The sequence below is a fragment of the Antechinus flavipes genome, chromosome 6 (assembly GCF_016432865.1).
Source record: "Antechinus flavipes isolate AdamAnt ecotype Samford, QLD, Australia chromosome 6, AdamAnt_v2, whole genome shotgun sequence".
Lineage (NCBI taxonomy): Eukaryota > Metazoa > Chordata > Mammalia > Dasyuromorphia > Dasyuridae > Antechinus > Antechinus flavipes.
The window spans coordinates 174,147,635-174,169,461 of record NC_067403.1 but is presented as its reverse complement, the minus strand read 5'-3'; the positions used below and the strand labels follow the sequence as shown (position 1 = coordinate 174,169,461).

The following is a 21,827-nucleotide window of genomic DNA, read 5'->3' as shown; positions in this document are numbered from 1 at the left end:
GGTGGGGAGGGAAAGGGGGAAAGGAAAGAGAAAATTTTTAACATGAGGAAAATAAAATGGCAGGAAATACAGAGTTAGTAATTCTAGCTGAATGTCAATGAGATGAACTCTCCTATAAAATGGAAGCAGATAGCAGACTGGATTAAAAGCAAGAATCCTACAATATATTGTTTAAGAAAAAATACATTTATAGCAGAGTGATACATACAAATTAAATCTAAAAGTCTGGAGCAGAATCTATTATGTTTCAGCTGACTTAAATAAAAAATAGGGGTAGCTATCCTGATCTCAAATCAAGCAAAAGGAGAAAATAAATCTAATTAAAAGAGTTAAGGAAGGAAACTACATCTTACTAAAGGCTACCATAGAAAATGAATTAATATCAATACTAAACATTTATGCACCTAGTGTTATAGCATCAAAGTTCTTAGAGGAAAAGTTAACAGAGCTGCAAAAAAGAAATAAATTGCAAAATTGTACATGGGGGATCTCAAACTTACTCTATCAAAACTAGATGAAAAGAACCACAAAATAATTAAGAAAGAAGTTAAGGAGTTAAATAGAATTTTTTTTTTAATTAGGTATGATAGATCTTTGGAAAAAATTGAATGGAGACAGAAAGGAATACACATTTTTCTCAGCAGTACATGGAACCTACACAAAAATTGACCATGTATTAGGGCAAAAAAGTCTCAACATCAATGCAAAAAGGCAGAAATAAATAGTAAATGCATCACTTTCAGATCATGATGCAATAAAAATTACATGTAATAAAGGGCTAAGGAAAAATAGAGCAAAAATTAATTGAAATTAATTGTTTCAATCTAATCCTAAAGAATGAATAAAAAAAAACCCAATAAATTGTAGACACATTCAATAATTTCATCCAAGAGAATGACAACAATGAGAAAAGATACCAAAATTTATGATATGCAGCCAAAGCAATTCTTAAGGGCAGTTTTGTGTCACTCAATACTTACTTGCATAAAATAGAGAAAGAAAATTAATGATTTGGACATGAAACTAAAAGAGATAGAAAAAGAACAAATTAAAAATCTAATTTGAAATTCTAAAAATAAAAGGGGAAATTTTAAAAAATGAAAGTTTGCAAACTATTGAATTAATTAAAATAACTGAGTTGATTTTATGAAAAAAAAAACAATAAAATAGGTACACCTTTGACTGATTTCATTAGAAAAGGGAAAGAATAACATCAAATTGTTAGTATCAAAATGAAAAGGGTAAACTTTCCACCAATTAAGAAGAAATAAGGGCAGTAATTAGGAGCTATTTTGCTCAAGTGTGTGCCAATAAATCTGATAATCTAGGTGAAATGGATGAATAATTACAAAAATAAAGTTTGCCCAGATTAACAGTGGAGGAAATAAGTTCTTTAAATAGTTTCACTGAAAAAAAAAAAATCTAACATGTTATTATTATTCAACTCCCTAATAAAATATCTCTAAGGCCAGATGGCTTTACAAGTGAATTCCATGAAACATTTAAAGAACAATTAATTCCAATACCATGCAAATTACTTGGAAAAATAGGGAGAGAAGGAGTCCTACCAATTTCCTTTTGTGATATAGATATGGTGCTGATAACTAAACCAGGTAGGATCTAAACAGAGAAAGAAAATTATAGACTCATTTTCCTAATGAATATTGGTGCAAAATCTTAAATAAAATATTAGGAAAGAGATTACAGCAAGTTATCACCAGAAAAATACACCATGACCAAGTATGATTTATACAGGAATTCAGGGCTGGTACAATATTTTAAAAAAAACTATTAGTATAATTGGCTATATCAATAACCAAACTAACAGAAATTATATGATTATTTCAATAGATGTAAAAAAAGCATTTGACAAAATGCAATATCCATTCCTATTAAAAATACTAGGGAGTATAGTAATAAATGCAGTTTTTCTTAAAATGATCAGTAGCATCTACTTAAAGCCATCAGCAAGCATCATAGGTAATGGGGCTTTATTAGAATCATTCTCATAAGATCATAGGTGAAACAAGGTTAAGGCTGTCCACTATCACCATTACTATTCAATATTCTATTAGAAATGTTAGCTTTAGCAATAAGAAAACAAAAAGATAATAAGGGAATTAGAATAGGTAATGAGAAAAACAAATTATCACAAATTATTAGATGACATGATGATTACATGAAGAATAGTAGAAAATCAAAATAAAAAACTACTAGAAACAATTCACAACTTTAAAAAGTTGCATGGTACAAAATAAACACACATAAGCCATTAGCAATTCGGTATCTTACCAACTAAATCCAACAGCAAGAGATACAAAGATAAATTCCATTTAAAATACTTGTAATGGTATAAAATGTTTCAGAATCTACTTGCTAAGACAAATCCAGGAACTATATGAACACAATTACAAAACACTTTCCACACAAAAAAAAGTCTTATCCATTGGAAGAATATCAAGAGCTCATGGGTAAGCTGAGCTAATATAATAAAAATGATAATTCTATCTAAATTAATCTACTTATTCATCTCCATACTAATATAACTCTCAAGAAATTATTTTACAGAGCTAGAAAAAATAACAATAAAGTTCATCTGGAAGAACAAAATGTCAAGAATTTCAAGGAAATTAATTTTTAAAAATGCAAATGGAGGTGACCTAGCTGTGACTGATCTAAAACTAATTATAGCAGCTTTATCAAAACCATTTGATACTGGCTAATAAACAGAGGAATTGATCAGTGGAATAAATTAGATTCACAAGCCACAATAGTCAATGATTATAGTAATCTAATGTTTGATAAACCCCCAAATCCCTGTTTCTGGGATAAAAACTCATTATTTGACAAAAATTGCTGGGGAAATTATAGATTACTATGGCAGAAACTGGGCATTGAGCCACACCTGACACCCTTTGCCAAGATAAGGTTGAAATGGGTTCATGATTTAGACATAAAGAGTGATACTATAAGCAAATTAGAAGAACAAAAGATAATCTACCTCTCATATCTGTGGAGAAGGAAGGCACTTATGGCCAAAGAAGAACTAGAGTATATTATGTAATGCAAAATGGATAATTTTGATTCTATTCTTAAAAAGGTTTTGTACAAACAAAACCAATGGTGTCAAGATTAGACAGGAAACAGTAAACTGGGGAAAAAAAATCTTTATATTCAGGGGTTCTGATAAAGGCCTCATTTGTAAAATATATAGAGAATTGACTCAAATTTATAATACCAGATATTCTCCAACTGATAAGTAGTCAAAGGATATGAACAGATCCTTTTCAAATGAAGAAGTTAAAACCACTTCTAGTCATATGAAAAAATTATCTAAATCCCTATTGATCACAGAAATGCAAATTAAGACAATTCTGAGGTACCACTACACATTTCTCAGATTGACTAAGATGACAAGAAAAGATAATTGGATTGAATATTGGAGAGTTTATGGGAAAATTGGGACACTAATATATTGTTGGTGGAGTTGTGAACTAATCCAATCATTCTGGAGAGCAATATGGAACTATATCCAAAAGGCTATCAAACTGTGCATATCCTTTGATCCAGCAATGTTTTTACTAGATCTGTTTCCCTAAGAGATCATAAAAAAGGGGAAAGGACCTGTGTGTGCAAAAATGTTTGTAGCAGCCTGTTTTGTAGTGTCAAGGAATTGAAAACTGAGTAGATGCCCATCGGTTGAAAAATGGCTAAATAAGTCATGGCATATGAATGTTATGAAATATATTATTGTTCTATAAGAAATGATCAGCAAGATGATATCAGAAAGACCTGGAGAGATTTATATGAACTGATGCTAAATGAAGTAAGTAGAATCAAGAGAACATTGTACACATCAACAAGATTATATGATGATCAATTCTGAAGGACTGCCTCTTTTCATCTGTGAGGTGATTCAGGCCAGTTTCAATGGTCTTGTGATGGAGAGAACCATCTGTACCCAGAGAAAAGACTATGGATCACACTTGTAGTTTCACTTTTTTTTATTGTTGTTGTTTGCTTGCATTTTGTTTTCTATTTTTTTTTCCTTTTTGATCTGCTTTTTGTTGTATAGTACAATAACTATGAAAATATGTATAGAAGAATTGCACATATGTATGTAATGCTGAGTTTCTTTGATCTTCCTAGCTACTATACAAAATGGATACTATTATCCATCTTTCATAGATAAAGTTTAGAGAAGCTGAATGACATGTCTAGTTACATAACTAGTAAATTGTTTGAGATTTGATTCAAACTCAGTTGTTCCTGATTCCAGTTGCAATGGTCTATCCACTGTATTGTGAGCCTCTCATAGTAAAAGTAAATATTTGAGTCAATTCTTCAAAAAGTACATATTACATGCTTACAAGATGCTAAGCACTGTGATAAGCAATGACTATATAAACATCAGAAAGAGTCCCTATTCTCAAGGAGCTTGCAATGTAATTGTAGAGGGCCAAATGTACTTGTGAAACTGAGTTACACAAGGTGTTAACTCAGTGGAATTGAAATAATGATTCTCTAGTTTACCTATATACTTAGTACTTAGCATGGTGATATGGTTCTTTAAGTTCATACATGCATAGTATGGTGTAATGATGTAACTGTAATAGAGTATATAAGGACCAACAAGGACTAGAAGAGAGACATTCCATCTCTCACCATCCTGGTGACTCTGCCTTCTGCATTCCTCCACTAAGACCAAGGCCAATCTGAAGGTCCCCCAGAAAGCTAGCCCAGCCCCAGGCGAAGGAGACAGACTGTGATGGAGATAATAAAGACTTTGGATTTTATTCCTGACTATTCACATGGTGTTCATTCTGCTGAAACCAAGGCCCATTCGGAGGACCTCCAGAAAGCCAGCCAGAACATTACATGTAACAGTGAAGGCAACATAAAAATAACTATGTACAAATAGATTATATACAGGATAATTGGGAAAAATCTCAGAGGAAAGGTAGCAACATTAAGTGGGAAAGACTTGTTGTAGAAGAAAGCACTTTAGCTGAGACTTGAAGGCAGTCAAGAAACAGAGAAGAAGATAGGAGGAGCTCCAGTGAAAGAGTGAAAATGCCCAGAACCAAGAGATGGACTATCTTGTGTGGGGAGCACCAAGAAGACTAATGTCACTGAATCAGAAGGACAATGGGGAGAAGTAAAGTAGGAGAAGATTGGAAAAGTAGGAAGAGGAAAAGTTGTAAAACAATTTAAAAGACAGAGGGGAAGTTTTACAGAGCTGAGCTGAGAGGTCTTTCTGAGAGGTGAAGAGGAGATAGTGCATTCTGGACACAGGGAAGAGCCTTTAAAATGCTTGGAGGTGGGAGACTGAGTATACAATTGAGAAATAATTTGTAAGGCAGTTCTGGGCCCCTTCTAAGTCTGTCATGAGATGATTCAGTGACATCCTGAGGTAGTGGGAAGAAAAAACTCTGCCTTTCAATGAGACCAACATTTGAATAATAACTTCCTAGTCTTGTGACTATAAGTAAGAATTCTTTCCTTTTGAAACAGTGATACTCTGGCCCTCATTGTCTGAATTCCAGATGTATTATATTAATAACTCCCACAGGTTTCTCTGATATCCTTAAAGTTGTTGGGATTTGGGGGCTTCTCTTATTTCTCTCAGTCCCTCTTCCAAATTTTGGGATCCAAGTACTCCAGGTTCATATAAGAATTTAACAATCAGAATATCTTTTACTTTAAAAAAATTTTTTAATTTAATTTTTTGGTTTAAATTTTGTTCCTTTCCCTGACTGATTGAGGAGTCAAGAAAAACAAAACCTATTACAAATATGTAAAACAATTTCCTGCATTAGCCATGTCCAAAAAATCATCATCATCATCATCATTATCATCTCCTTAAAAAAGAAATGAAAATGGCAATATAATTCAATTTGTATTTATCTGTCATCTGGAGATGGATAACACATTTATTCATAAATCCTTTGGAATTTTGTTTGGTTATTAGCTTTTACAAAAGAATAATTTTGCTTTTAAGCTATAGTCAGAATAAGTTAACAACATTATGATCAATATTTCTGTGCAGTTCTCTCCCACCCCCATAATTCTTTGTTCTTTAAGCAGCTTAACTCAATTCTTATATAGCATTAGTTCCATCAACATAAATTTACATTCATGCTAGCCTCCTGGGCTAGTTGTTGAGGACTCGGCTTCTCATCTTCCTGTTGGACTGACTGGTTGTAATATTTAACCTGAAATCATCAAGGTCTCCTGACTCGGGCTCTAGGTTCTGGGATTTCAATCTCTGTACCTAAAACTAAAAATGACAAACTGAGATCTAAACCCCAAGTTCATTTCTCAAAGGTAAAGACTGGAGGGTATCTTTTGCCTAGTTATTCCCCAAAGTGCAAAAAGAGCAATTAAAGAAACAGTTTCCAGAAAAGTAAGCAGAGGAATGAAGAGGCTTCTGGGCATCCTCAGGAGAATATTATGTGAAGAAAATTTATTGTTTTGTGCTGAGAAATAGTCAGAGAAGAGGAATACTGTTAAAGGACTCAGGTTTAGCTTTCTTTCAATTAACCTGCTTAATAAAGGTCATCAATGCTTTTTCTATTATCTATTATTTTACTTGTCAACCCTAGAGAAAATTTTGCTACGATGATAGTTATAAGAAAGCATGAAGGCAAAGGAGTAGGATGAGGTTGAGGTGGAAATAAGTTTTGTTTCCAAAGAATTAAGAATTTTAAATGTACCCTATAGGTCAAAAGTCTGGGTATGTTAGTTTTTCCTTGGGTTTTCAAAGCCTGGAAATCTATTCTCAATTGTTCTGTTGCCATGCTCCAGATATATGGAAATGTTGTTAGTTCTTTCTGGTCTTCACTTACCCTCTACATATTGGAAACTGGGAAGACAGTCTCAGTTTTATCTTAGTGATGTGATACAATGGAAAGAATGTTGAATTTGAATCCCAGAGTTGTTCCTTACTACGCCCTTTGTGATCTTGAGTAAGTCATGTCTGGTTCTCAGTTCTGTCATCTCTAAAATGGAGAGTATGGATCACAGGACTTCCAAGGTCATAGAGAGATTCCGATGATCTCTCTAAAGAATTCATACCCACACATAGCAATGTGTAGCCTGATTAGTTCACATTTGTAAAGAATATTTCAGTCTTAAATAGAATATAGTCTCACTAAAGCTAGTCTGTTATCCCTCAAAAATTATTTCTGTCAGCTGTTAGAACAGAGTCTTCTCATGCTTGATGTGGAAGGTGATCAATAGACATTTTAAAGCAATTTATATTATTGTCTTACCCCTCCCTCCTTGATCTATCCAAAAATATGAAGTATTTTGATCATTCTCCATAAAGCTATTTTTGCAGTCACAGGGGTAGATAAATAAATGGATGAGAGATGAAATAAACATTCACCTCAGACCTTTTTCCTAGACTCATTGCACATGGGTGCTGTTCAATGTAATTTCCCAGTCTTTGATCAACTCCCAAAAAAATCTTAGATCGAAAATGACTTCCTCAGTTTTGGAGATCCTAAAACTGCAATTCTCATCAGCCTTTTGCCAGAGCTTAGCTAGAATGGGTTTGAGTCAGGAAGAGCTGCAAAAACATTGAGAAAGGCCTGCCACACAGTCAGCATAGAAGGTGCAAAATTAGCTCACCTCCTGTTTGTCATTTTAGACAGGAAGACAGGAGTCATTTACCCCCAAGAAAATGCAACAGATTTTTGAGCAGATCCCATTTATTTGGCTCTATTTCAAATCTTTATTGAGAGAGTGATTTGATTACAACTGATGGTGAGAATGGCCCTCTTTTGCATTAGTAAGTTTTGCAGCTGTTTGGAGTTCCTGGCAAGCAGCACCACACAGTCCTATATAAGTCCAAACAGTTTTCCCCAAAGCTTCAGTCCGTATTAAAACCAGGCCTATATTCTGAATGTTTAAAGCAGAAATGTTTCTGGCTAAACTTCAGTGTCAACTCACAATCCTGTAGAAGAAATTATAATTTGGGATTTTTTCCCTTTTAAAATGAAAAGAAAATCAAAAAACAAACAAAATAATAATAATAATTTTAAAATTAACTTACCTGAGTTTCAAAGAAAAGGAATCATACCAACAATCTTTATATTTCAATTATCTAGAATCTTCCACAGAAGCCTAACATTTAAAGCAGGGGTCCTCAAACTTTTTAAATAGGGGGCCAGTTCACTGTCCCTCAGACTGTTGGAGGGCCGGACTATAGTAAAAACAAAAACTTTGTTTTGTGGACCTTTAAATAAAGAAACTTCATGGCCCTGGGTGAGGGGGATAATCATCCTCAGCTGCCACATCTGGCCCATGGGCCATAGTTTGAGGACCCCTGATTTAAAGGATATTAAATGCATGTGATAAGCACTGCTTTTTTAATATTAAATTTGAGAAAGGAAATTTTTTTTTCTTAAAGAAAAGGTAACTTTCTGAGCTTTAGGGTTTCTAAGTTACAATCACCTGTACAAATGAAGAGATCATTAAATGACAGTTTGCAGTGATATACTTTAAAAGAAGAAAACATAAAGTATTATTAAGAGGAGTTAAAAAGAGGGGATGAAAATAGTTTGCATTCTTTGTCTGATACATTAAGAGAAGTATTATAAATGAAAGATGATTTTTTTTCCCATTCAAAAAGGAAAAATTTCCATTTCTAAAACTGACAAATTAAAGGTAGAAATCACAAAGATGCCTAGTTGCCCTTTTATTTTTAACTTTAAAGAGGAAAAAAAAAGAGAAAAAAAAATCTCCCCTCCTCCCAATCCTCATAACACAGTCTTCCACTCATCTCACCTAAAAGGTTCCACCAGTTTCCAATAATGTTATAAGATACAGATACTGAAAGATTCTGCATATTTTAAGAAGCAGAACTTTTGTTCAGAGAAGTATGTCTGAAGTCAGGAAGTCCTGCATTCAACTCTAGTATCATTCATTTGGTAGCTGTGTGATGCTGGGCAAATCATTTAACTTCTTCCTGCTTTAATTACCTCATCTGTAAAATGGTGGGGGTGGGGTGAAAATAGCAAGAAATGGAGAAGAGGAAGAGGAGAAGAAGGAAGGAAGAAAAAGAGGGTGGGAGGAAGTGAGGGAGGGAAGGAAGGGGGAAGAGAAGGAAGGAGGAAAGAAATAAAGGAGGAAAGAAGAGAAATAGGGAGAAAGAAATGTAGAAAGAAAAAAAAAGAAAGGAAGGAAGGAAGGAAGGCAGAAAGGCAGGATGAAAGAAAGACTATACCAGACACTGCAGTAAATGGCAAGAATAAAATACAATCAAACAGCATAGTTCTTGCCTTCATGGATCTTACATTCTGATAGATGAAGACAATACACATAAATGGGCTTTAGCTCTAGTATTTAGGGAAAGCAAGTCAGAAGGAATAATGATTAGAGTTTCAGGAAAATTGATTGGCATATCCTTAACAGAAATAGAATTGAAATATTAGTTTGATTATTACTCCAAAAAATAGTCAGAAAATGTGGGGCATGAGACTGGGAGATGGCTAAAAAGCTACACATTTGGTCAGGAACAAGGTTAGACCTTATGAATAATAAGGTGAATCATCAAGAAAGAAACACAGGAGTAGTGTGTTTGAGTTCCAGAGTTAGAGATGGAGGCTGCAGCAAAGCTCCTTGCATGAAGACATGTTTAATGTATCAGCAAATCTGAATTGACAATTATTTGAACTAGACACTATAGAGAAAGATAGGATATTTTGTGTAATCATATCTTAAAGAGGAGGAAATTTTAAGTGACTGGGCTAAAGTAATTTGAGTAGGAAGCCCTGAGATCAAGAATCAAACCCAGAATCTTTGAATTTGGGTAGTTCTCTCATGATTTTCCACCTTTTCAATTATGTGCTAAACTATCCTTAATGTGATTTCTGTATTATTTCAAACATCTAATCTGAATTTATCAAGGTCTAAAGATAAGAAATGTCAGCTATAGTAAGAACTCTGACTCTCAGATATTCAGAAATAAAATTTAAAAAAAAATAAAAGGACCTTTGGATTCATCCACTGAGTTATTTTCCTTCTTGTCCTCTTGTCAAAGGGATAAAAAAAAAATAAATCACATCTCTAATTTCTCAATTGATTTCTTTTTCTGAACTCTCTGAAAATCCAGTCAGAATTATTGTCAGCAGATTTGTGAACTTCTCATCATAAGATAAGATCTCAGGTAAATTAAAAAGTATTGTTAAATTATTTGTCTTTGTCAAACTTTTTTTGTTATTTTATAAATTGCACTCTACATTACTGATTGTTTTACTCTTATTTTCCAATAAGGCAAGCATAGTATACGATGAAAAACCTAGATTAAAAATCTAGTAGGGGCAGCTAGATGGTACAATGGATAGAATACTAGCCCTGAAGTCAGGAGGACTTGAGTCAAATCTAACCTCAGACACTTAAAGCTTGCCAGCTATGTGACTCTAGGCAAGTCACTTAACCCAATTGTTTCAGAAAAAAAAAAAATCTACTGAAATTTCTGTCTCAGATAAATGAATCTGATAGTTTTGCCTCCTAATATTAATGCTACTTGGTTTCTATAAATGTTTTGGACAATATGGACCATGTTTTCCTTCTGGATAGTCTATCCTCCTAGAATTCTGTTCTAGATAATGTTTTCTCTTCAATTCTTTTATCACTTGGTTTTCCATCTGCCAATCTGAATACTCCCTCCTCCCCTCTTTCTTTCTCTTTCTTATTCTCTTTCCTATTGTTTTTAGTAATTCTACAAGTTCTCATATGTCCAATATTATGCATATATGTATCTCAGATTGACATAGCCATATTGATTACCTTTTCTAACCTCCAGACATGTGTTGATAAATGCCTTCTAGACATATTATATGACCTCATAGACAAAACAAACAAACAAAAAATACCTGGGCAATGTTTTTTCTTCTTTAATATTCTATCTCTTTTCAAGTCGGTTAATTTATTTTTAATCATCTCTTTTTTTTCCTTTGAATGGTTCTCCTTATTTATTTATTTACCTTATTTATTTAATTATTTTATTAATTCATTTATGCATTTATTTAATTTGAGTTTTTCTTCAACCTTTTTTCATTTGATTTTCTAAATCTTTTTCGAGTTCTATAAATTCTTTCTTGGCAGATAACCATCTAATGTCACTCTTTGGGGTAGAAGAAGCTTTTTTAACTTTATTGTCTTCCTCTAAAAATGAACCCTGGTCTTCCCTATTTCCATAGTAAGTTTTTATGATTGAGTTCTTTCTTTTTTGCCTGTTCTTTTTTTTTTTTTTCCCCAATGAGAACTATTAGTGTAAGGTCTTCTAATCCTGAGGTAGGGGGAAATGTTGCTACAAGCTTCACTTTAGCTCTCCCCTCTAACCTGAAACCTCAGACCAAAACTCCATTCTCCTCCCAAGTGCCCCAAGCCAGCAACATCCTTCCCCCACTGCTTTTGTACTCACCAAGTGTGCTGGTTCCCTCTTATCCAGGGCAGTGCCTTTGCAACACAGCTGGGCTTGGCCCTTCTTAATCAGCAGAGGTTCCCTCAGTCTTTCCAGACTCAGACTTCTGACTTCCCACCTTGTCTTGGAGGTGAAATTTCTGTGGGTTGGACTGAGGATCCCTTCAAATCCAACTAGCCCCACGACTCCCCACTTGCTGTTTCTGTGGAGCTAGCCTAGAGGTGTTTATACTTCACACCTCTTAAACACTGGTCCTGGTGCATCATGAGATAATGTATAATTAAAACAAGTGTTAGGTACTACCTCACACATAGAAATTACAAAAGCTGGAAGGAATGCAGGAAGATAGATAATGTATTGCATGGCTTAAAATCCTTCTGGAAATAATTTGGAATTATTTCCAAATGATTACAAAATTGTGAATGATTTTTGACCCAGCAATGTCATCATTAGATCTATATCCTAAAGAGATCAAAGAAAAAGGAAAACAATCTATATATACAAAACTATTTATATCAACTATTTTTGTGATGGCAAAAGAAAAAGAAATTGAAGTAATGCTCATCAATTGGCTAATGGATGATTGTGGGTGGGATATTATTGTGACAAAAGAAATCATGAAGGAAGTGGTTTTAGAAAACCTATATGGCAAGATGGTGGAGAGGAGGCATACAGCTGCGTAAGCTCTGCATTTTCTCTCAGAATTCATTTCATGACAAGCCTCTGAATTGATGCTTGACTGAAAAAAAAAAAAAACCCACAAATAGTTATCAAGAGAAGACATCCTTGAAATTTGCCAGGAAAGGTCTGTTTTTGTTCCAGGGTGGGGATGGTTTTAGATCAGGCGCAGGCTAAGGGCAGGCAGCGGCAGCGAGAGCCCATCAGACAGCTCACAGCTGAGCAGATTGGAGCCGGGTGGGGTGTGATCTCAGCCATCTCTGCGGGGAGAGCTTTGCTACAGGATTGGATACTTTGTCTGGCAGACAGGAGGAGAGGCTGGGAACATAGGGGGTGAAGAATACAACCCCAAATAGCTGGAGTCTCTCAGGACCTGGCCACCCCTCCCCTACAGTGCCTCAGCATGCTCTCGGAGTCTCAGAGCACAGGCGCAGCACAGCCATCACTGTCCCATTAGGGCCTCGCTGCTGCCCCCCTGCAGTCTTTAGAGGAAGCACCCAGCCCCAAAAAGAAAGGAGATTTTTTGGGGGGCTCTTCTCTTTTTTTCTTTGCTAGTTTGTCTTTGATTCTTCTCTGACAAAATGAGCAAAAAATTGAAACAGACTTTAACCCTTGACATCTTCTATACAGATAGAGAGCAGACTTTAAACCCTGAGGAGACTAAAAACAGACTGTCTCCAGGTGAATCCCCAAAGGAGGAGATCATCTGTTCCTCAGCACAGATGAATCTCATAGAAGAAATTAAAAAGGCTCTCACAAGAGAGCTAGAAGAAAAATGGGAAAAGGAAAAGGAGGCTTGGCAAGAGAGTCTGGAGAAATCATCCCACTCATTTAAAGACAGAGTGGATAAAGAAATCAAATCATTGAAAAACAGAATTAGTGAACTGGAAACAGAAAATAGCTCTCTAAAAAATAAAATTGGCAAAATGGAAAAAAATTCAATAGAACAAAACACCTCAATCGGACAATCAGAAAAAGATATTAAAAAAGTGAGTGAAGAAAATACTTCATTGAAAATCAGAATCGAACAAATGGAATTGAATGACTCGAGGAGACAACAAGAATAAGTCAAGCAAAACCAAAAAAAAAAAAAAAAATCAAACAATGGAAAAAAATGTGAAATACCTTCTTGGGAAAACAACGGACCTGGAAAATAGATCCAGGAGAGACAATCCGAGACTTATTGGATTCCCAGAAAAGTATGACGAAAAAAAGAGCCTGGACACTATTTTCCAGGAAATTATCATAGAGAACTGCCCAGAAGTCATAGAAACAGAGGGTAAAATAGACATTGAAAGAATTCATCGATCACCTACTGAAAGGGATCCTAAAATCAAAACACCAAGAAATATAGTGGCCAAATGCCAGAACCCTCAGATGAAGGAAAAAATACTGCAAGCAGCTAGAAAAACCCAATTCAAATATAGAGGAGCCACAATAAGGATCACCCATGATCTAGCAGGATCCATATTAAAAGATCAAAGGGCCTGAAATATGATATTGCGAAAGGCTAAGGAACTCGGTATACAACCAAAAATAACTTACCCAGCCAGAATGGGCATCTTTTTCCAGGGAAGAAGATGGACATTCAATGAAATAAATGAATTTCATCTATTTTTGATGAAAAAACCAGAACTTAACAAAACATTTGATCTACAAATATAGAGCTCAAGAGAAACCTAAAAAAATAAAAAGAAATCTTGGGAACTATATTTCTGCTATAAAGATGTATAAAGAATACATTAATATCTTGTTCTAGAAACTAGAGGTAGAAAGGACATTGTACCAGAAAAAGGGTAAAGTGGGGACACTACATCTCACAAAGAGACAAAGGAAACCTATTATATCTGAGAGAAAGAAGGGAGGGGGATGAATATAGTGGGTATCTTACTGCCATCAGAATTAGCTTTAAGAGAAAAAAAATTAGACATATTCAATTTATGATGAAACTTCTCCAATCTCATTGAAAAGTGGGAAGGGAAAAGTGAAAAGGGAAGGAATAAGCTAAGCAGAAGGGAATATGGAAACTGTGAGGGAAAGGGGTAAGATAGGGGGAGGAACTCTAATGCAGGAGGGGGGAAGGATACTAAAAAGGGAGAGCTGTGAGAAGCAAGTGGTGCTCACAAGTTTAATACTGGGGAGTGAGGTAAGGGGGAAAGAAGGGAGAAAAGCATAAACAGGGGCTAACAAGATGGCAAGTAATACAGAATTGGTCATTTTAACCATAAATGTGAACGGGGTAAACTCCCCCATAAAGAGGAAGCGGTTAGCAGAATGGATTAAAAGCCAGAATCCTACAATATGTTGTTTACAGGAAACACACCTGAAGCAGGGAGATACATACAGAATAAAGGTAGAAAGTTGGAGCAAAATCTACTATGCTTCAGGTGAAGTTAAAAAAGCAGGGGTAGCCATCCTGATCTCAGATCAAGCAAAAACAAAAATTGACCTAATTAAAAGAGATAAGGAAGGGCACTATATCTTGCTAACGGGTAGCATAGACAATGAAGCAATATCAATATTAAACATATATGTACCAAGTGGTGTAGCATCTAAATTCTTAAAAGAGAAATTAAGAGAAAACCTATATGAACTGATGGGAAATGATTTGAGAAGAACCAGAGGATCAGTATACACAATTACAACAATATGGTAATAATGATCAACTGTGAAAAATGTAGCTATTCTGATAAAACAATCCAAAGAAATTGCAGAGTTCTCATGATTAAAACTTTCAAACCTCCTCCAGAGAAAGAACTGATGAACTCTGAGAGTGAGTATACATTTTCTTACTTTCTGATTCAGTTTTGTGTGTATGTGATATGATTAATATGGAAATAGGTTTTGCATGTATATTTGATGTTATTATTTGCTTTCTCAATGGGTGAGAAAGCGGCATTAAGGAGAGAGAAAATTCAAAACCTAAAATTTAAAAATAAGGAAAATTAGAAATAAATTATAAAAAATAAAAACAAGGAAATCCTTGCTCTCTATATTTCCTTTTATCCTTCTCTTCTCTTCCCTTCCCTTCCCTTCCCTTCCCTTTCTCTTTTTTATCCTTTTTTTCTTCTTTGCACTTAAACAATTTTCTTTATTAACATTTTTCCCAGTTACATGTAAAATAATTTTTAATATTTGTTTTTAAAACTTTGAGCTCCAGACTCTCTCACTTACTCCCTCTCTACCCTTACTCCCATTGAGAAGGCACATGTGAAGTTAGGCAAAACATTTATATAAAAGTCATGCTTCAGAAGAAAACATTGTTGTCTCCCTCCCTCACCAAAAAAAAAAAAAAAAAAAAAAAAAAAAAAAAAAAAAAACTCTCAAGAAAAATAAAGTGTGTATGTGTGGGGGGAAGTATGCTTTAATCTGTATATTCAGATATAATTACTTTTTTCTCTGAGTTTGGATAGCATTTTTCATAATATGTCTTTCAGAGTAATCCTGCATCCTTGTATTGCTAAGAATAACATAGTCATTCACAGATGATCATCCCACAGTATTGTTATTACTTCATCCATGGTATATGTCACTTTGCATGAGCTCAAATCTTTTCTAGGGGCATCCTATTCATCATTTTCTATAGAACAATAGTATTTCACTACAATCACACACCACAATTTAGTCATTCCCCACAGCAAGGAGCATCCCTTTAATTTACCTTGAGAAAAGAACTGCTATAAATCTTTTTTGTAGACACAGGTAGCTTTCCTTTCATTTCTTAAAATCTCTTTTTGGATATATGCCTAGGAGTGGTATTGCTAGGCCAAAGGGCATTCATGATTTTATAGCCCTTTTGGAATAGTCTCTAACTACTCTACAGAATAGTTAATTCAGTTCACCATTCTACAAGCAATGTATCAGTTTCTCATTTTCCCCACATTCCCTTCAACATTTGTCATCCTCGGTATTGGCTAAGAAATAGATTAGTGGATCAGTGGAAAAGGCTAGGTTCACAAGACAGAATAGTCAATTATAGCAATCTAGTGTTTGACAAACCCAAAGCCCCTAACTTCTGGGAAAAGAATTCATTATTTGATAAAAACTGCTGGGATAATTGGAAATTAGTATGGCAGAAATTAGGCATGGACCCACACTTAACACCATATACCAAGATAAGATCAAAATGGGTCTATGACCTAGGCATAAAGAACGAGATTATAAATAAATTAGAGGAACATAGAATAGTTTATCTCTCAGACTTGTGGAGGAGAAAGAAATTTGTGACCAAAGATGAACTAGAGACCATTACTGATCACAAAATAGAAAATTTCGATTACATCAAATTAAAAAGCCTTTGTACAAATAAAACTAATGCAAACAAGATTAGAAGGGAAGCAACAAACTGGGAAAACATTTTCACAGTTAAAGGTTCTGATAAAGGCCTCATTTCCAAAATATATAGAGAACTGACTCAAATTTATAAAAAATCAAGCCATTCTCCAGTTGATAAATGGTCAAAGGATATGAACAGACAATTTTCAGAGGATGAGATTGAAACTATTACCACTCATATGAAAGAGTGTTCCAAATCATTATTGATCAGAGAAATGCAAATTAAGACAACTCTGAGATACCACTACACACATGTCAGATTGGCTAAGATGACAGGAAAAAATAATGATGAATGTTGGAGGGGATGCGGGAAAACTGGGACACTATTGCATTGTTGGTGGAGTTGTGAACGAATCCAACCATTCTGGAGAGCAATCTGGAATTATGCCCAAAAAATTATCAAATTGTGCATACCCTTTGATCCAGCAGTGTTTCTATTGGGCTTATATCCCAAAGAAATACTAAAGAAGGGAAAGGGACCTGTATGTGCCAAAATGTTTGTAGCAGCCCTATTTGTAGTGGCTAGAAACTGGAAAATGAATGGATGCCCATCAATTGGAGAATGGCTGGGTAAATTATGGTATATGAATGTTATGGAATATTATTGTTCTGTAAGAAATGACCAGCAGGATGAATACAGAGAGGACTGGCGAGACTTACATGAACTGATGCTAAGTGAAATGAGCAGAACCAGGAGATCATTATACACTTCGACAACGATATTGTATGAGGACATATTTTGATGGAAGGGGATTTCTTTGACAAAGAGACCTGAGTTTCAATTGATAAATGACGGACAAAAACAGCTACACCCAAAGAAAGAACACTGGGAAACGAATGTGAACTATCTGCATTTTTGTTTTTCTTCCCGGGTTATTTATACCTTCTGAATCCAATTCTCCCTATGCAACAAGAGAACTGTTCGGTTCTGCAAACATATATTGTATCTAGGATATACTGCAACATATCCAACATATAAAGGACTGCTTGCCATCTAGGGGAAGGGGTGGAGGAAGGGAGGGAAAAAAAATTGGAACAGAAACGAGTGTCAATATAAAGTAATTATTAAATAAAAATTAAAAAAAAAAATTTGTCATCCTCCTTTTTGGGCCCATCAACCAATCTGATATGTATAGGTAGTACCTTGGAATTTCCTCAACCTGTTTCTCTCTATTCAATAGTAAAATTATTTTTATATGAAAACAAATAGTTTGATTAGTTAATCTGAAAACCATTCATATCCTTTTTATCATTGATCAAATGGGAAATAGTTTTAAAAATTAATTTAAGTCAGTTCCCTATATGTTTGAGAAACGAGGGCTTCATCAGAGAAATTTGCTTCAATTTTTTTTCACAATTACTGTATTTCTATTTCTCCCTCATATTCTTTTCTTTCTCTCTTTTCATCTTGTCCCTCCTCTAAAGTATTTTGCTTCTGACCATGCCTTCCCTTAATATGCCCTGCCTTGTATTACCTCCCCACCTTCTTGTATCCCTTTTCTCTCCTAATTTTCTATTGATTTCTATACCCATATTGAGTGTGTATGTAATTTCCTCTGAGCCAATTCTGATGAGAGTAACGTTCCCTCCCCCCCTCCCCCGCCCCCATCTTCCCTTTTCCCATCCACCATAAAACTTTTTCTTGCCTCTTTTATAACAAATAATTTATGCCATTCCTCTTCTCCCTTTGCCTTTCTCCCAGTACACCCCACCTCTTTTTTTTTTTTCCCCTGAGGCAATTGGAGTTAAGTGATTTGCCCAGGGTCACACAGTTAGGAAGTGTTAAGTGTTTGAGGCCAGATTTGAACTCAGGTCCTCCTGAATTTAGAGTTGGTGCTCTATCTACTGCACCTCATTCCCCTTTTATGCATTAATTTATTTATTTTTAGATATTACATATTTATATTCAGCTCACACACCCTCTATCTATATATACACATGCTTTTTAATTGCCCTAATAATGAGAAAGTAGTTATAAGTTGAACGTATCATCCTCTCAGATAGGAATATAAACAGATTAATTTTATTAAATTCCTTGTGATTTCCATTTCCTAATTACCCTTCCTCCCCAATTCTTTTCCTGATCCCTGTATTTGAAAGTCAGATTTTCTATTCAGCTCTGGTCTTATCATCACAAATGCTTGAAAATCTTCAATTTCATTGAATATCTATCTTTTCCCCTGAAAGATTATACTCAGTTTTGCTGGGTAGGTGATTCTTGGTAATAATTCTAACTTCTTTGCTCTTTGGAATATTATATTCCAAGTCCTTCAGTTCTTTAATGTAGAAGCTGATACATTTTGTGTTATTCTGACTGTGGCAACACTATACTTGAATTGTTTCTTTCTGAATATTTGCAATATTTTCTTTTTGACCTGGGAGTTTTGTAACTTTTCTATAATATTCCTGGGAATTTTCATCTTGGAATCTCTTTCAATAGGTGATTGGCATATTCTTTCAATTTTTAATTTATCTTCTGGTTCTAGAATATCAGGACAGTTTTCCTTGATAATTTCTTGAAAGATGATTTCTAGGTTCTTTTTTTTTATAATTATGGCTTTCAGGTAGACCAATATTTTAAAAATAATCTCTTCTGGATCTATTTTCCAGGTCAGTTACTTTTTTTCCATTGAGATTCTTTACATTATTTTCTATTTAAAAATTTTTTTTTGGCTTTATTTTATTTTTTCTTGATTTCTCATAAAATCATTAGCTTTCATTTGGTCAATTCTAATTTTTTTAAGGGATTATTTTCTTCCACGAGCTTTTTCACTTCCTTTCCCATGTGGCCAATTTTGTTTTTTAAGGTACTCTTCTCCTCATTAGCTTTTTGTACTTTCTTTTGCATCACATTCATTTCTCTTCCCGATTTTCCCCCTCTCTCTCTTATTTGAATTTCAAAATCCCTTCTGTGCTCCTTTATGGCCTGAGACCAATCCTTGGTTTTTCTTGGAGGCTTTGGATGTAGGACCTTTGACTATTTATCTTCTTCTAAGTGTGTGTTTTGATCTTCCTTGTCACTGTAGTAATTTTTTATGGTTAGAATATTTTTTTCTGTTGTTTGCTCATTTTTCCAGGCCCTTGATTGGCTTTTAATTCTTTGTGAAAATAGGGCTCCATTTCCAGGGTAAAGGATGCAAAATTCCAAGCTTCAGGGATTTTGTGCAGTTGTTTTCAGAGATCTTTCTAGGGACCTATAAGTTTTCAGTTCTTCCCAAGGTGGATTATTCAAGGAGAAGTGTATTTACTACTCTCCTGGCCTATTATCAGCATTGTAAATGACCACAAGCAGTTTTTTCTGCACTGAAACTATGAGAAGGGTTCACTCTGGCTCTAAGTTCTACTGTAATAGAGCTCTTCCTTGTCCTGGGGCTGTGAGAAAGTATGTCCCAGATCTGAGTATGAACAAAGCAACAGAGTCCTGCTAGGAAAGACATCTCCTTCTAACCAGATTTTGACCCCTTATCATCTCTAGGCTGATACCTTCGGAAGATACTGCCACTGTTGCTACCACTGTAGCTGCTGCCAGTTCAATGGCTCCCATGTCTCACTTCTGGTTTACTGATTTTCCAAGGTTTTCTCAGCCTAATGAGATAAACTTTTCCTGCTGACCTTTCAAATTATCTTTGGTGTCTATGAGCTGAGAGATCTGGAAACTATGACTGCTGCCACTGATTCAGACCCCAAAACCTAGTCCTGGTTTTCTGGGGCTGAGGCTATGTTGTCTTGTCCTGTGTCAGAATTGTGGTTCTCTCCCACCCTGGTGCAAAAGACATTTTCTGTTGACTTTCTAAGTTGTCTTTGGTTGGAAAAATCTTTACATTTATCTTTTGGTGAGTTCTAAAAATTGTAAGTTCATGAGTCTCCCGCTGCATCTCTCTTATGATCAGGAAGGGACTCATGGACTGAAAAGAATTGAGTCTATTGTTTTCTTCATCCATCTAGGCCCATAATGATAAGCTGAATGCAAGTTGAAATACAAACCCATAGGTAGAGGATAAGAAAGACAGAAGACATAAGGAAAAGGAAGCCAGGAGTGAATGAGAAACAGAGGAAAAGAAAGACAAAAAGATAGAGACAAAAAGGGAAAGTTAGAGAAAGAGAGAGACAGGCAGAGAGAGCGGGAGGGAGGGGAAAAAAAAGGGAGAGAGACAGACAGACACAGACACACAAAGACACAGATGGAGACAGAGAAACAGAGAGACAATGAAAGAAAGAAGAAATCATGGCAGAGTTTAAATCTGTCGTGATTTAAAGATGTTTGGAGTGATTTGGGGGAGAGTTCAGGCAAGTTCCTGCCTATACTCCACAATCTTCTCTATTTCATTCTTTTACCTTTAGTGTTTTTTTCTGTAAAATGGAGAGATTGAACTTTATATAGCTTCTTAAAGAAGAAGTTATGACAGATTAACATGCTTTCTGTTTTGAGACAAAATTGCTAGGAGATGAAAGGAATATTAGTGATGGTTTTTATCTAGATTTTAGCCATAAGTGTGTTAGAAAAATATTATTCTTTCCTTGTGGAGAAAATGGTTTTATATGGATTAGATAGATTCTAACTTAGTTTGATAGCAGTACTCAGAATATATTTTAAAGATTTAATGTTAACATAGCATGAGAATAAGATCGATGATTTATATAAAAGCAAATATTTTGCTTACCAAATTTGCAGGTGGTAAACATTGAGAGATATATTAATACATTGGTTGACAAGTTTAAAATCCACAAGTATCTTAAAAAGGTTAAAGCATTGGGCTGAACCTAATGAAATTACATTAAATGAGAATAAATGTAGAGTCTTGTACTTGGTACAAAAATGAATACTGGGGATGGGAGAGGCTACAGTTGTTCTAGGAAGGTGGGAAAGGAGAGACATATGGAGAATTGTGGTGTGTATGAGAGTAAATATGAATTAGTAGTGTGAGGTGGCAATTAAAAGTAATATAACTATGGGCTTTATTAAAAGAAATTGAGCTTACAAGAATAGGGAGATGATATTAACTCTTTTTTTCTACCATCATAAGACATCATCTAGAGTATTATATTCTGTTCTGGGAATTATGGTTTAAGAGCTTGGTAAACTAGAGAGTATTCAGAGAAAGATCAGTTGAAGTAATTATTCATATTCTGTAGAGGAGAAGATGAGTAATGGTAGTGATGTTGTAGGGCAGAGGTGGATATGATAACCATCTTTAAGTATGTAAAGTATTGTCAATTAGAAGAAGTAGGAGCTTAAACTCCAGAAAGTAGAATGAAAAGCAGCGAGTGGAAATTTCAAAAAAAAAAAATAGATTTGATATTAAGATAAATTTACTAACAATTGATATGGTTGAGTCATTTCAAACTCTTTGTGATCCTATCTGGAATTTTTTCTTTTTTC

At 34.8% G+C, this 21,827-nt stretch overlaps 1 pseudogene; it reads right to left on the bottom strand.

Moving 5' to 3' along the window:
• The window catches only part of LOC127541477 (DNA topoisomerase 1-like), a 91,255-nt pseudogene extending 71,264 nt beyond the window's left edge, over positions 1-19,991 (bottom strand).
• Positions 19,992-21,827: the final 1,836 nt, after the last annotated feature.